We start from the raw sequence: 16,433 nt of genomic DNA on the forward strand, positions 1-16,433 counted from the left end.
AAAAAGGCTGCTGGAAACCCAGACGCCCTGTGGAGGGGCCTGGTGCCAAGTCGTCTGGGGCTCTTTCCCTGGGGAAGCAGGAAGCACAGCCCGGCTTGTCACCATGCCCTAAAGTAGGATGGATAGCCCTGGTAAACCGATCCTCACTAATGTAACCATAGGTGCTATTTCATATAAATACAGCCAGCCAGACATTTCCCATCAGTGCAGTGTCTTTCCCGTGAGGCTGGCTCTCGTCCGCCTTGTTCCCCAGCCTTGAACCACCAGGCTAATGACATACTCGGATGAGGGCCGGAGTGTGTTGAGTGCCCTTGCAATGGCAAATACGGTTTCCCAAAAGCCTTCCCTTCTTCATTTATCATTTTCTGTAATGCACCTATCACAAACCAAGCTTCCCTTGTCTTTGCCAAACTAAACAGCCTTAGTTTTGCTAATCTCTCCTCAGATGGAGGCTGGGGGCATAAATCTAATCACCAAGGAAAGAGGGCCTTACCTGACCATGCTTTGGGCACTCAGCACAGCACACACGATAAAACACCCGCAGATAATGGTAGAACCACTGTCACAGGACACGATATAAAATGCAGATGTTGTTACCACAATGTGCCTGCTGTGAAGTTTAAACTGTAAATTCGCCTGCTTGCTAGAGGGATAAAGGCAATTTACTGGGCTCATCCACCCCCCTCCTCCCTTTCTTTTTCCTTTGTCTCCATTGGTACATTATGTGTGAATCAAATTTGGGGTGGAAATTGGAAAAGGAAAACTCCACAATGGCTTTGCCAGGATAATATGAAATTAAAACCCATTAGCTTTTTGAATCAATTTTAAAAGGTAAATAGACTTCACAGTTTTAGTTTAAAATGTCATCTATATGCACTTTTTAAAGTAATAGGGCACCGTCTCAGGACCCAATCATAAATGTATTAATGTCTTTTTCAACAAATAACTAAATTGTCATGTTGTCCTGCATTCAGAGAGTGAAGGATACTGGTCATTTAATACATCTTTAAAAATACCTTTAAAGAACAGTGCCAAATGGGTTAAATCTCCCAGCACATTTCAGGGATGCTAATAAGGTCTTTAAAGAAGGCAGATATGCTGAGAATATCTCTTGGGTCACCAAGGAAACCGAATTCTTTTTATCCCTGTCTTCTCCCCAACTGTCTTCAAAAGAGGAGAGCAGTTCCAACAGACTGAAGATATTAGAAAGAAGAAATATCAAGACCCTTATTTCTAATGTCTGCCCTGGAAGAAGATCTGAGTATGGGATTTGGGGGATGGGGAGTGCAGTTAGGTTCCCACACCAGTGACCACGTTGCAAATCTCCTGGTTCTGCTTTCCCCAGACAGGGCCAGACTAGAACTAAGAAATCCAATTATTGAAATTTGAGAAATCCCAAGATTGGGTCATAAGTTACCTGGTATATTAGTCCAGGTTCTTCAGAGAAATAGGACCAATAGGATACATTAGATATATATAAGAGGAGATGGATTATAGGAATCAGCTCACTCGCTTACAGAGACCAAGAAATCCTAGGATCTGCCATGCGCAAGCTGAAGACCAAGGAAAGCTGGTGGTGTGATTCAGTCCAAGGCCAAACTCCTGAGAACCAGGGGACCACTGATAAGTCCAGGAGTTCAAAGGCCCAAAACCCAAGGCTTCCAACATCCTAGGGCAGAAGATGATGTCCCAGCTCAAGGAAAGAGGGAGAATTTGCCCTCTCTCTAATCTTTTGTTCTATTCAGGCCCTCAGTGGACTGGGAGATGCTCACCCATATTCGAGAGGGCAAATCTCCTTTGTTCATCTACTAATTTAAATGCTAATCTCTTCTGGAAATACTCTTACAGACTCACTCAGAAATAAAGTTACATCAGTTATCTGGGCATCCTTAAACCAGTCAAGTTTAACCATCACATCCAGTGACTCATGCTTCTCCAACAGGGTAAGAAACCCAGGGAAGTACTGGGAAAGCATCAATTCCAGAACTAAGTTAAGCATGGGCCATCTTGTGGGACCATCAAGTTTACCCAATGGTGAGCAATTGAAAATATTAATGTGTACTTTAAGACAAGCACTTTCTTATTTTAAAGAGCTTACTTGTTTTTGCATTAAATGCAAAATTCACATAAACTTTGGTGGGGGGCATAATACAATGGATTGTGAGCTTGTGATGAGCCCCTCAGAAACCCCTGCTGGTTCTGCTCTGTGTGTCCAATTTAAGAAGCATCTTAGTGAGTTGTAGCCCAACCCCTAAGAACAATGACGGGGCAGTAGAGGGTGGGAGGCAAAGCTGAACAGGGAAGAGATTGATGGATGGTTCTCCAAGAACCATCCTCTTGAGGTTCAGGAATCAGAGCCTTCTTTCCTGGATCATGGAATCTTCCTTTCTTTCTTAGTTTGTGTTACCCTGGAAGCACCTTGAGACTAGAGTTCAAGTGTAAGTAATTTATTTAGGAAGGGGTCCCCGCATGGGAAACACAGAGGAGAGGCAAATGACTAAGGATGCATTAACAAAATAAATTACAGCTGTAGACAATTGGAGCTTAATCCCTCTGGGAAACCCCGGGAGATACTGTAGATATAGAACACAGCTTCAGGCACATCCCACTGCAGGCATCCCACCAACACCACCCAGCCCTTGTTGGAGGGCAGCTGAGGGCAGGAGGGTGGTCTTGAGTTCCTTGGCATTTTGGTATGCCTTCAGGAGAGCTGGCTCTAGCAGACCATGAAAACCCTCAGGCAAAGAGTTGCCAGGGCTGGCCATAGGAAATGAGCATGCATCCAAAGGGCAAGAGGCAATTGGGCACACACAGCAACCATTCTACCCTCTGCACAGGGATCTGGTCCTCTTCACTGAGAGTTAAGTACCAGACATGGTGGCAGACTCCAAGTTTCAAATAAAAATGATATGTGACCCCCACTAACCACATACACCCTGTAGTGTGTGGGGTGCTTCTTATTTGGGTCCTCCAAATAAACCAATAGGTAGGTACTGTGATTATAGACTAGGAAATTGGCAGTTTGAGGAGCTTCTGCAGAATTCTAGTGCTGATATGCCTGGGACTTCGACCTAGAGTCCATGGTTGCAACCTCTGCCCATGAGGCCAGTATAGAGTACCAGGCCTTCTGCTGGTCCCTGCGACACCCATGCCCTGAAGTAGGCACAGTGAGGTTTCTGTGATGTATCACTGGGCCTTCCCACCTCGCCTTAGCTTTCTGGACCAAGGTATGGTAAGGTGACCATTTGATCTCCCAGGGCCCTATATAACCTAACTTAGGAGGAAGAGTTGGATAAATCACATTCCTACCCTGAGATGTGGGATTGGTATCTGGAGACCCAGGTACTTAGCAAAGTGAACGGGGATGTGGGGGGTGGGAAATCACACATGAAGGGAACAGTTCTTGGTTTTGCCTTCCCAGTAGCCATTACCCTTACTTCTGGTCTCCTCACCTCTTTGCTTTGTCCTTTTTGAAAAGAACTACCTTCCCATAGTATGCAACCTTGGTGTAATTGTCAGTGAAGATGTCAACATTCCCTGTCATCTCTGGCCTGAGGTTCACTGACTGTGACTATGCTAGGATAATTGGACTTCCCTCCTCCCTGGAATTTGACTCTTGAGCCAATCCGTTCCAGGGCACACAGCCATTGAGCTCAATGCTCTGAGGTGACTGTCCACTGTGTTCTGCTATCCAGATCCATGGAGTATCTCCTGTGAGACCTGGACACCAGCTTCCTTGTTCATTCTGTGCACTGCCCTGCAGCCACACTGTTGGTGTCCTGCCCCCAACCCAGCAGTCCTCACTGCTCCAGGACACACTTCCAGTGATACAGAGCTCCAGTGATCTGGGGCTGGATAACAAACCACTCAGAAACTGATGAGAGTAACAACAACAATTTATTATTATCTCCCATGTTTCTAGAGCAGTGTTTTCAACTTTTTTAATCTCACAGCACACTTGAACCTATAGTTAAACTTCCGTGGTACACTTAAATTATGTTGACCCCAAAAAAGAATTAAAAAAAGAAAGAATGTACTTACTGTGCTTTGAACTTTTGAAAATAATTTAATTAATGATCTTTAAAACTTTTCAAGCCATGCCAGCGTGCCGAAGCACACAGGTTGAAAAATCACTGTTCTGGGTGTTGGCAGGATTGGCTGGTGGTTCTCACTTGGGGTCCCTCATACAGTTGCAGGCTGTCTTCTTCACTCACCTGTGTGGTGCTTTGTCTGGGATAGCTGGAACGGCTTGGGGCTGGGTGAGCGTCCCCCGACCCAAGCCTCTTCATATAGCTAGCTTGGGCTTCCTCACAGCATGGTTGTCTTGAAGTAGGTGGACATCTTTCTAAGCTACCGTTTCTCACAAAGTGAGTGTTCCACATGACTCAAGCATAAGCTGTAAGAAGTAGCTTTCACTGCATTCTATTTCAGATTTAAGGGGGTAGAGAGATTCCATCTCTCATTAGGGGATAACTTACAAATAGAGGGAGGGAAGAGATTGATGGATGGTAACCATCCTGGAGACAAAGTACCACACAGACAGTGGCTCTTTTCTGCAAACACATGTTGTCTCTGCCTGAGGACATTCTCTGTCTAGAAGTGTACTCTGCCTGCCTGTGGCTAAGCAGAGTTCAGAAGAATTCACAGCTTCCGTTATCTTTAAGTAAAGAGAATGGGAGGTTGAAGATAAATGCCCCTGCTTCCTTCCACTCCAGTGGGTTACTTCTGAGGTGGCTTCCATATAGTTTCCCAGAGGTCCTCAGAGGCCCCCTGTTCTATCACCTGCCGGAATCCCTGCCTTGATTTCCCTGACTCACTTCTCCACACCTGTACCTGGGTTTCCTGAGATCTCCTCTCAAAAAAAAAAAAAAAAATCACACTCAAATCCTTTCTCAAAGGGCTAGAGCAGTGGTCCTCAAACTTTTTAAACAGGGGTCCAGTTCACTGTCCCTCAGACCATTGGAGGGCCGGACTATAGTTTAAAAAAAAACTATGAACAAATTCCTATGCACACTGCACATATCTTATTTTGAAGTAAAAGAACAAAACGGGAACAAATACAATCACACCGCTGCATGTGGCCCGCAGGCCGTAGTTTGAGGACTCCTGGAGAGGGTAGAAAGGGGCCAGAAAGAGGATGGGAAGCCATGGTGTTTGAGTGCCAGGAACGTTGTGGGGGGACATGGCGGTGCCGCCACAGGGGAGGTGGCTCTGCAGTGAGGACACGCCAGCCCACACACACAGAAATGCCTCATCAGAAAGGCCAGGCTGCTGGCTCTGTTCCCACTCTCACTTGTGACTCTCGGTCTCTATGGAATTTCTTGCCCTTGTAGTTTTACAAAACCTTTTCTCCTTATGAGAACACAGCCGAACCGCTTCCGTGAAAGCAAGCAGCACACAGGTGTGAAGGGGCCGTGGCGCTGTGGAGAAAGCTCCTCTCGGCAGACAGGTGCCACAGGACCCGTCCTCTCCCTCCCTCCCTCCGTCTCATCTCTCACTCCCTACCCACCATGGGCACTGGCCACACGCTGAGTTCCAGGACACAGCACACGGGAAGTCCCCTGCACTAAAGCATCTCCTTTGGCAAGGCTTAGGAGGATTAATGGAAATAAGGGCACTAGGTTGCTTTCCTAAGGCTCATGTGAGGACAATAAAATTAAGAAAAAGGAGATGTTGATGGGGGAGAGTGAGAGATTTAGTGAGGGCTGATGCAAGAGACTGTGGGAACTCAGAGGACCATCAGCATTGCGATCATGGGGACAGAGAGGAGACAATACCTGAGCGTAGGAGAGGGACAGACAAAGGGAAATGGGAAGGGGCCAGAGACCAGGCTGCTCCCTGGGAATCTGGTCCCAGCAGGTCTCACCACTCTTTCCTCCCTTGAGAGAGATGTGAAACCCATACTGAATTTTGAAGTAGGCACAGTTTGTAGGCTTTCTGGTGGAAACTAGGTGGTAAAGAATTATGTGGGAAGAGTAAGAAAAAAAAAAAAGAATTATGTGGATACCCAACCAATGCTTAGGTATTTACATCAGAAAATCTGAAAACTCTGTAAAAACACAGACATTCCTCCTCAAAACAGGAAAACATTGATTTGAAAATGTTTCGGGGAAGCAGCTGGGATGGAAATGTTCAAAAACTTATCTAAACAAAACTAGAAAAATCTGACCGTCTTAGACTAGGTTCAAAGCAGAGTATCCAGATAATTTATGATATAAACTGAAATGCTTCTGAGAGTGAAATGGGGGTTACTATTAATAATTAAGCAAGGACAGGAGGCCTTACCCAGGAGGTCCCAGGCAAATGCTCTGCTACTGGGAGGCATGTTTGCCTAATGAGTGAAAGTCTATGATCAGAACCTACAAAAACATGTGATTGCCATCTTCCTCCTTGGGAAATATGGAATAGTTGATAATGCCTTGGTCTTAGAACTTAAAGGATCTGGACTCAAGTCTAGCCTTCCCTCTTCCTGACGAGAGACCTTGAGCAGATCTCATAACCTCAGCCAGCCCAGCTTCCTCGTCTATAAAATGGGGATGACCCCATCCTATTCTCAAGGTTGCCGTGAATATTAAAGACTGATGGACTCAAATGCACCTTATAGATTGTTGTTCAACAAATGCACAGCCCTGCTATTACTGAGCCATTCAGCAGTAAATCTGATAACCTCAATGTATAAAAAAGCGTACACCTAATACACTAGGTCTTAAAAGCTATAGAAAGAACTGCCTGTGTTTCCATTCTGGCCTCAGTATGAATAAATTCCACTTATTTCTTCTTGAGGCCTATCCTATTCCAACCCACCAAGCTCCTCCTCCTTTCATTAAACTTGAAGGCAGCTTTCAGCTCTTGAATTTTTAGCACCTTTCTCTTCAAAGAGAAAGAACAGCCCAACATGTAAATGAAAGGGCAAGTCTACTCCTTGACCGGGCCTGACACTGTTAGGCAGCTTCATGGAGAACAGGCAACACGTGTAACTTGTGTTCAGCACTTGGATGTCTCTGTGGCCAGCTTGAGGGGCAACATGGAAAAACTTATAGGACGTGAGAAGTATAATATGGGAGTTTTCAACTGCACAAGAAGACCACACACATGGTCCCATGTGGATTGCGCCCTGGACCATCTTCAAAAACATGGATGTTGCATTCTCTCCAGCCATGCGTAGGCCTGGTTTAATTAAACGTAGGCCACAAATGGGCTGGCAAACACGAGGCCGAGGTGCTGTCGATTGCTGTGGGAGAAATTTCCCACAGCTCTGTGTTCCCTGATAAGACGGTGTATGTGGAGAGTGCAACCTGAATGCTTGGCGGATGGTTCCATCTGTTTTTCCATCATTTTGAATTTAGCAGGAAACCCCGAAGATGTGTTTTGACACAAGAATGCTTTTTTCCTTCCCCACATTTTGAAATGGCTGTGTTCGGAGGCTAATTAAATCCAGATGCTCCTGATTCATTTACACTTAACTCATCAAAATGTTGTTTTGTAATAGCCATTTGAAGTCCAAGGCGCCTCTCTTGTGCCTTTTTTCTAAAAACCAGGAAGTTTGGGTTTGCCAGCCAACAGCATGGTTCATGTACCAAAAGGTTCAAATATGGTTCAAGACAAGATTCTAAACTCAAGAGATTGTAGTGGTTAGGAACTGTCCTAAAGCTGTCCATCATTGTCAAATGTGGGGTGTGACTTTGAATCTTCTGTTACTATCAGAAGACACTTACTGTTCAAAATGGCAGAAAACAATTTATGAGAGAAAAAAGAAAGTATGCTAAGATCTCTGGGCCCGGTAGAGAGCTTTAGTTTAAGTGGCAATTGGGTGGTTCCTCCATTTCTAAAGAAGTTCTCTGATTAGGCACAACCAGGATTTGTATAACTGAAGATTTCATGCCAATTCTTACCCAGAATACAATAGTCTCTATGCCACTAACTTTTGCTATCAAATCTTTTTTTTTTTTTTTTGAGACAGAGCCTCAAGCTGTCACCCTGGGTAGAGTGCCGTGGCATCACAGCTCACAACAACCTCCAACTCCTGGGCGCAAGCTAGTTTCCTGCCTCCGCCTCCCAAGTAGCTGCTATTTTTTGGTTGCAGCCATCATTGTTGTTTGGCGGGCCCAGGCTGGATTCGAACCCGCCAGCTCAGGTGTATGTGGCTGGTGCCTTAGCTGCTTGAGCCACAGGTGCTGAGCCTGCTATCAAATCTTATTTATGGTTTTCAAAAAAATTATTCTTTCCTACCTGTTTCCCTGACTTTCTTCTATCCTTCTCACCTTCCTTTCTTTTAAAAAGAAAATAGTTTTGGCTGGGTGCATGCCTGTAATGCCAGCACTCGGGAGGCCGAGGCTAGTGGATTGCCTAAGCTCACAAGTTCGAGACCAGCCTGAGCCAGAGCAAGACCTCGTCTCTTAAAAAAAATAACTGGGTGTCATGGCAGGTGGCTGTAGTCCCAGCTACTTGGGAGGCTGAGGCAAGAGAATCGCTTGAGCCCAAGAGTCTGAGGTTGCTGTGAGCTATGACACCACGACACTGTACCAAGGGTGACAAAGTGAGACTCTGTCTAAAAAAAAAAAAAAGAAAGAAAGAAAAGAAAATAGTTTCATTTTAATATAATGCTGTGATCTTAAGAAAAAAATTATTGATAACTTGGACTTAAAAGTGTGACTCCTGTTCTTTCAATGTGCCAGAGCACAGTCTGAGCAAAAATCAGAGTCACCTGATTTTCTGGACTTGTACCAGTAATCTTTGTTGACTTAACTGTTTACTACTGGTTAGAGCAGCGGTTTTCAACGTGTGGGTCGCAACCCCTCTGTAACAATGAAAATACATCACAGCATTAGGAAGGTGAGAACCCTGGGGTAGAGCCCAGACTCTGTAAAGATATTAAATTAGAAAAGTTGAAAATTATTTTTATCCTCTAGAAAGGCAAATTATTTCCATCCAGGAAAAAAGATAACCAAACACTAGTTTTGTCATCCTATAAAACATTAATCAGTTTTGTATCTAATGTAGTGATATTATTTTGGCATTTTCTCTTGGATCGACTATATGTGACAGTCTTTCCCAGCCTTCTAATCAGCATTGCCGCCGATTGGGCTCTCCCAATCAACACATTAAATAAATCTGTGATATACACCCATTAAATATGTGTCTGAGAGTCTTTTTAAAATTGTTTGACAATTATATCTGGAAATTGCACAAGCCTCAAGCCTGGCTTGTTTGATACATCTTTCCTCCTGCTGCTGCCCTCTTAGGTTTTTAACTATGGAAAGTAAACAGGTATTCAAAGAGGCAAAAATTAAGCAGATGCAGCCCCAAAATTCCACCAAGCAGAGACAAAGGAGGAGGGTTTTGAACGCCTGATGAGTTTACATTCTTGATCTCCTTTCATCTTCTTAACAACTCTGTCAAAGAGGCATCGCCCTGCTTCCCAGGTGAGAAGAAAGAAGGCGGAAGTGGTTCTACAACTTCCCAGAGTCACAAGGCCCAGCCGCGCGGCAGAACCTGGATTTGAACAGGGAGCTGTCAATGCCCAGACCCAGAGGTTCTTCTCACTCGACGTCCCCTTCACTGTGTATTTAAAAGTTTCCAGGGGCGAGGCAGGAGAAAATCACAGGGCTGGAGAGAGCCCACCCAGCAGAGCCAGGATGGAGAGTAAGGAAGGGAGGCTTGTGCCACAGCAAAGGAAGCCGACTCTTCCTCACACTGATGTGAAGCATGAAGCAATTCCCCTCTAACCTACAACAGAATTAAAGCCTTTGAAAAGTCTTACAAACGTCAATGCCAACCTACATTATTTTCATTGCATGATATAAATAAGTACTGAGATGACAGGGATATATTCTGAGAAATCCTCAGGCGATTTTGTTATTGTGGGACTATCTCAGAGTGTACTTACACAAACGTGGATGAGACAGCCCACTGTACACCTAACCTAGGCTATGTGCCATGATGGCCTATTGCTCCTAGGCTGCAGACCTGCACAGCAAATGACTGTACTGAACGCTGTAGGCAATTGTAACACAATGTTAAGTGTTTGTATATCCAAGTGTATCTAAACATAGAGAAGGTACATTAAAAATATGGTATAAAAGATTTAAAAATGGTCCTGCTGTACAGGGTACTTACTATGAATGGAGCTTGTGAAACTAGAAGTTGCTGTGGGTGAGTCAGTGAGTGAGAGGTCAGTGAGTGTGAAGGCCTTCCATACACCACTGTAGACCTTATAAACACTGCACACTTAGCCTACACTAAACTTAGACAATGTTTTCAATAATAAACGAACCTTAGCTTACTGTAACATTTTTACTTTTAAAACTTTTTAGTTTGTTTTAACTTTTGGACTCTTGTAATAAACAGGTGAAAACACACATTGTACAACAGTACAAAGAAATATTTTCTTTATATCCTCACTCCATAAGCTTTTCCTTATTTTTAAAAGTTTGTAATTTTTTTAACTTTTTAAACTTTCTTGTTAAAAACCAAGACACAAGCAGCGCACACATTAGCCTAGGCCTACGCAGGGTGGGAATCATCAATATCACTGTCTTCCACTTTCACATCTTATGCCACTGGCTGGTCTTCAGGGGCAGCAAGAAGAATGGGGTTGTCATCTCCTGTGATAAGAATGCCTTCTAGAATACCTCCGGGAGGACCTGCCTGAGGCTGAGGGTAAGTAGAAGGAGTACACTCTAAAATAGCAATTAAAAGTATAATATAACAAATACATAAGACAGTAACATAGTTGTATCTTATCAAGTGTTATGTACTGTACATAATTGTATGTGCCAGACTTTTACATGACTGGCAGCTCAGTAGGTTTTTTTACACCAGCATCACCACAAACCCTTGAGTAATACATTGCACTATCATGTCACGAGGTGATAGAAATTATTCATCTCCATTTTAATCTTATGGTACTTTTGTCCTATATCCAGCCCATCATTGATCAAAACGTCAGTATTTGGTGCATGACTGTACAAGCATAAAACCAGGGATGGAAATTGATAGGACAAAGCATTTGATCCCCTCTTCCCGTGATTCCATGTGGAGGAACATCCATTCCCTCAACACCTGGAGTCCTCGCCACGGGATACTCCTCTGGAGGAGAAGAGCTTATCTGATTGGTGAGTTAGGAAAGAGGGACTGGGCAATGAGCCCTTGGGCCCCTCTCCAGAGCCCACCATCGCTGCAGACCTGAAACCAACCAGCTCTATCTGAGGGCAAGTGGCCAAGTTTAATTTTGGGGTGATACATACTGCATGTAAGCATGACCTCCAACCTACCTTTTATCAATTACAGAGCTAACATTTTCACCTTTGATTCCTGCATCTCTGCCAATGGTTCCAAATGTGGTTGAGGAAGGGAAGTGTGATTTATTAACACCACTGAAGTCCAAGACATGTAAATAAGCTTTATGCTATGGGAGGCCACCAAAAATTATATGTAAACAAAACTGCAGAAATAACAGAATTCAGGGTAACAACACTCATCAATGTGATGGGACTGATGGAGTCTGTTGTTTGCTGGAAATTACATGGCTGGTGTGGGTATGAACGGGAGGGGGCTCATTCTCGATATCCCCCCATTCTCCTCTTTCATGCTGATCTGAAACTTTCCTTTACACCATACACCTTGCTGTCATTTCACCTTCACTTAGCACAAGTTCATTCTTACTCAATTCTTCCTCCATTAATTCAAGACTATTAAAATATTTCCACTTGACACTATTATGACACAAAACACAAACACAGACACAAGTATACACATAGGTAGTAGTTCTTGGTTATAGGATGTACATCTAGATCAGTTTTTCTCAATTCTTTTTATTATTATCCACCTAAGAAGTTTTTTTAACATTTTTCCCAATTTCTACCACCATAAAATTTTAATACCCTCTGTTTATGCACTGTGTGTGTATCCGTTCTTTATATATACATAAAGATTATTATTTTTTGACCATCACCCCCAGAACCAGATTTTGTCCTCTAAGGAGCAATATAATCCCCTTTGAGAATTTGTGTTTTGTATCAGTATTGCCCAATAGAAATGTAATGTGAGCCTCATTTATAATTTTAAGTTTTCCAGCAACCTATCACAATATTCACCTTAAATATATACAGCTTTTATTTGTCAATCACACCTTAATAAAGCTGGGGGGATTCTAGCAGCCACATTAAAAAAGTAAAAAAAGGACAGGTTAATTAATTAATTAAAAATTAATTTTAAAATTAACCAATTAATTTTAATAATTTATTTTATTTACCCCAATAATCTAAAATACTATCATTTCAGCAGTAATGAGTATAAAAGATTACTCATGAGACGTTTCTGTTCTTTTTTTTCTTACTAAGTCTTTAAAATCCAGAGTGTGCTTTACACTAAAGCACAACTCAGTCTCTACGAGGTGCATTTCAAGTGGTCAATAGCCACAGTGGCCAGTGTCTATGGTATTAGAGGGTATAATTATAAATGATCTAAAATGCAACTGTATTCATTATTTTAGCTTACAAAATCCCACCCCATTCTCAGAAAACTTGCATATTCTTGAAAATATGTCTGTGGACCCTCCAGAGACGTATTTAATATGAGAGATTTGCAGATTCTGGCTGGAGAAGTACTGATGTAGGGATTTCATGCATCGGGAAGTAAGGAAGAACAAGAACCCGTCTCATTGAACTTCATGAAGAGGTGAAATCCTATTCCTCACCCATCAGTGTTCACAGAAGCGGTCATGGTCAAGCAGCCCTCTCCAAGCTGAGTCGTTCTCAGCTCCTGAGTCCTTGCTTCTAGAAACTTGCTACTGTGTGTTCTCTGGATCTCCACCTCATGGCTCCTCATTCTCAGCTTCCTTCTTTGTTTCTAGGTGTGCATCCTGTGCATGGGGTGAGCTGCTGCATCTCCCCAGGTGTAGCCCCGGGGGATGGAATCTAATCACTGGCAGTTGATGGCACGTCTTTGAGGTGGAGCACTCTCTCCAGCATCTGGTCTTGCTCCTCTCATTGGAACCAGCTCCAGTCAGGAGGAAGATGCAGGTGAAGACAATGGAAGAGTGATCTTCTCTCTCAGGTGAAGAGCACAGCTTGGCGGCCTTGCCCACACCATATCCCCTCTGCTCAGAACCCTGCCCCAGCCTTTCCTGCCCTGCCAGAAGTGAAGCTCCCTCCAGTGTCTTGCCTCACCAACCATGCTCAGAGGAAAGAGAAGAGAGAAAAAAGGGAACAACAAAAACCTTTTAATCTTTCTGATGTTTCAACTCAAAACTCCATCCCTTCCACAGGGGTCCAGTTTTTTTAGTGGTCTCAAGGACCACTTTTTTCCTGGATCCATTTCCAGAATGCCTTTCCTTCAGCATAAGGTGAGTTGGGAGGAAAGAAGAGAAGGGAGCTGTGGGTTCTTCCTAGAAATAAGAGAACTTTCAACAATGTGGCTTTACACAGCTCTTTGTATGGTGCCCCTCCCTCCAGGTATGGGCCCACCAACCTTGGTGTTCAGTGTAGCATTATAAACAGTTTGCATTCCTTTAGGACCATAGTTCTCCACCTGGAGTGACTTGCCAGCTACTAGCTGCTAGAGGGTAGACGCTAGGCCATCACACAGGACAGCTGCCCCCCACACAACCAAGAACTGTCCAGACAAAAATGTCAATAGTGCTGCTGAGGTTGAAAAACCCTGAGCTTCAGGGAAAGATGTTTTTCCCTGGTAGTGGGAGGAGGAGGCCTGAAGGCAGGAGGGAGAAGTGTGAAAGGGTAAGACAATCTGGGAGCATGCTGGCACTGGATGGAAGCAGCCTACCACTGAAAACACAGCTGGCACTGGAAGGTTCAAGAGGGCTTTTTTTTTTTTAATTTTTAATTAAATCATAACTGTATACATTTATAGGGTACAATATGATGATTTGATATACAATGTGGAATGCTTAAATCAAACTGATTAACATAATCATCACCTCACTTACTTTTTTTTTTTTTTGAGACAGATTCTCAAGCTGTCACCCTGGGTAGAGTGCTATGGCGTCACAGCTCACAGCAACTTCCAACTCCTGGACTCAAGTGATTCTCTTGCCTCAGCCTCCCAAGCAGCCAGGACTACTGGTGCCCACCACAATGCCTGGCTATTTTTTAGTTGCAGTTGTCATTGTTTTTCAGTGGGCCCAGGCTGGATTCGAACTCCCTAGCTCTGGTGTATGTGGCTGGCATTCTAGCTGCCTTAGCTACAGGCACCCAGCCCCCTCACTTACGTATTTTTTGTGGTAAGACATTTATAATTTACTCTTAGTTGTTTTGAAATATACCCTTGCACTGTGCACATTAGGCGAGATCCCACCAAATGCCTTCCTTCCTCCCACCAATCACCCCCGCTTCCTTTCCTCTCTCCTACCTCGCTCCTCCCCCATGCTAGACTATATTTGTGTTTTATCATTCATATGGGAGTATGTTTATATATTGGTTTCATAATGGTATTGCGTACATTGGATACTTTTTTTCCCATTCTTGAGATACTTTACTAAAAAGAGTATGTTCCAACTCCATCCAGGTAATAAAGTCTCTATCTTTTATTATGGCTGAATATAATCAAAAACTCTTTTCCTTCTAAAGTCATGCCAAAGAATATGAAATACCTGGGAATTTATCTAACAAAGGACATGAAAGAACTCTATAAAGAGAACTATGAAACCCTGAGAGCAGAAATAGCAGAAAATGTTAACAAATGGAAACTGACCTGCTCATGGTTGAGAAGGTCAACATGGTTAAAATGTGCCTACTACCCAAAGCAATCTACAGATTTACTGCAATCCCCATCAAAGCACCAATGTCATATTTTAAAGAACTTGAAAAAATAGTCCTTCATTTTATATGGAATCAGAAAAAACCCTGACTAGCCAATACAATACTTAGAAATAAAAACAAATCTGGAGGCCTCACACTACCAGACTTCAAGTTATACTACAAATCTAGAGTGATCAAAACAGCATGGTACTACCACAAAAATACAGATGTAGATAGATTGAATAGAATAGAGAATCTAGAGATGGACCCAGCCACATATCATCATTTGATCTTTGATAAGTCTAACAAAAACATGCAATGGGGAAAAGAAAATGCTACTGGGAGAATTGGCTAGCAACCTGTAGAAGACTGAAACTGGACCCTCACCTCTCACCACTAACAAAAATTGGTTCTCACTGGATAAAAGATTTAAACTTAAGACATAAAACTATAAAAATACTAGAAGAGAGTGCAGGGAAAACACTTGAAGATACTGGCCTGGGAAAATATTTTATGAGGAGGACACTCATGAAAATAGAGAGGGCTTTTATTGCAACAGGGAAGAAGCCATGAATGGTCATGATGACTTTACAGTGGAAGCCTCTGGATGTCTAGATGCCAAATACAGGCCAGAATCTATGATATGTTGAAACAAAATTTGCCCAAAATGTTGGGGCTAAGGGGCAGCCAGGACACAGGACATAAATAATAAAATAGCCTCTCTCACACTTCTGAAGCAGTCCCTAGTGTAAACAATGGGCTCTCCTCCTCCCCAGTTGGGTCTGCACACAGTGTGCCTACAGAGCCTTGCAGAGCTCACCCATTCCCGGCTGTTTCCCTGTGTGTTCTTCTGCAGGCCAGGCCTCCTTCTAAGCACTTTCCAATACATGATGCTAAAGGCCCATCCTCGTTTACAGGCAGGAAATCTGAGACACAGAGAGGTTAAGTAAGTAGCCCAAGGACTCACAGCATATACGGGGTAGAGGTGGGATTCAAACCAAGCCCTCAGGCCCCAATGCTGCTCAGCATGGAGATCTAAGTAAGTGGAAAATGACCCTCTCAGCTGATTAAAGTGAAGACACAAAAATGTTTTTAAATATTAAACATCTCCCTTCAGCCATACCACTGACCTCTTGCTTGGCCCAGAAAAAGCATGAGAAGGGACCGAGTTCCCACAGGCCACTGTCCTTCATTCCTCCCTTTTCCCTTTCTCTATCATGCCAATTAATTGGAAACTCCACACCCGCACCCCAGTAGGACAATGGGAAGCAAACTGAAGGGCACAGGAGGCCGGGAGTGGCGGCTCACACCTATAATCCTAGCACTCTGGGCAGCCGAAGTGGTTGGATTGCCCTGAGCTCACAGGTTCAAGACAACCTGAGCAAGAATCTCTCCTCTACTAAGAAAAAAAAAAAAAAAGAAAGAAAGAAAAATTAATCTCAGCTACTCTGGAGGCTAAGGCAAGAGGATCACTTGATTCCAGAGTTCGAGGTGGCTGTGAGCTATGATGCCATGGCACTCTACCAAGGGCGACAAAGTGAGACTCGGTCTAAATAAATAAATAAAACTGTAATAAAAGAAAGGCACAGGAGATAGACTTACTCCTCAGGGCTTTTTTAGTAGTTCTAAGGAGCAACTGAGAAAGTGTAGCAGGTCCCAACCCTCCAGAGTTGCCAC

Source organism: Nycticebus coucang, chromosome 2, assembly GCF_027406575.1.
Source record: "Nycticebus coucang isolate mNycCou1 chromosome 2, mNycCou1.pri, whole genome shotgun sequence".
NCBI lineage: Eukaryota > Metazoa > Chordata > Mammalia > Primates > Lorisidae > Nycticebus > Nycticebus coucang.